This window comes from Pygoscelis adeliae, unplaced genomic scaffold (assembly GCF_000699105.1).
Source record: "Pygoscelis adeliae isolate BGI_AS28 unplaced genomic scaffold, ASM69910v1 Scaffold308, whole genome shotgun sequence".
NCBI lineage: Eukaryota > Metazoa > Chordata > Aves > Sphenisciformes > Spheniscidae > Pygoscelis > Pygoscelis adeliae.
In genome coordinates this window covers 1,509,195-1,509,416 of record NW_008825306.1, presented here as the reverse complement: position 1 = coordinate 1,509,416, position 222 = coordinate 1,509,195, and positions in this window count along the sequence as shown.

Here is a 222-nt window from a genome sequence, read left to right as displayed (position 1 = left end):
GGTACTGTTTAATATCTTCATCAGTGACACAGACAGTGGGATCGAGTGCACCCTCAGCAAGTTTGCAGATGACACCAAGCTGAGTGGTACGGTCAACACGCCAGAGGGACGGGATGCCATCCAGAGGGACCTGGACAAGATTGAGAAGTGGGCCTGTGTGAACCTCATGAGGTTTAACAAGGCCAAGTGCAAGGTCCTGCACCTGGGTCGGGGCACCCCCCA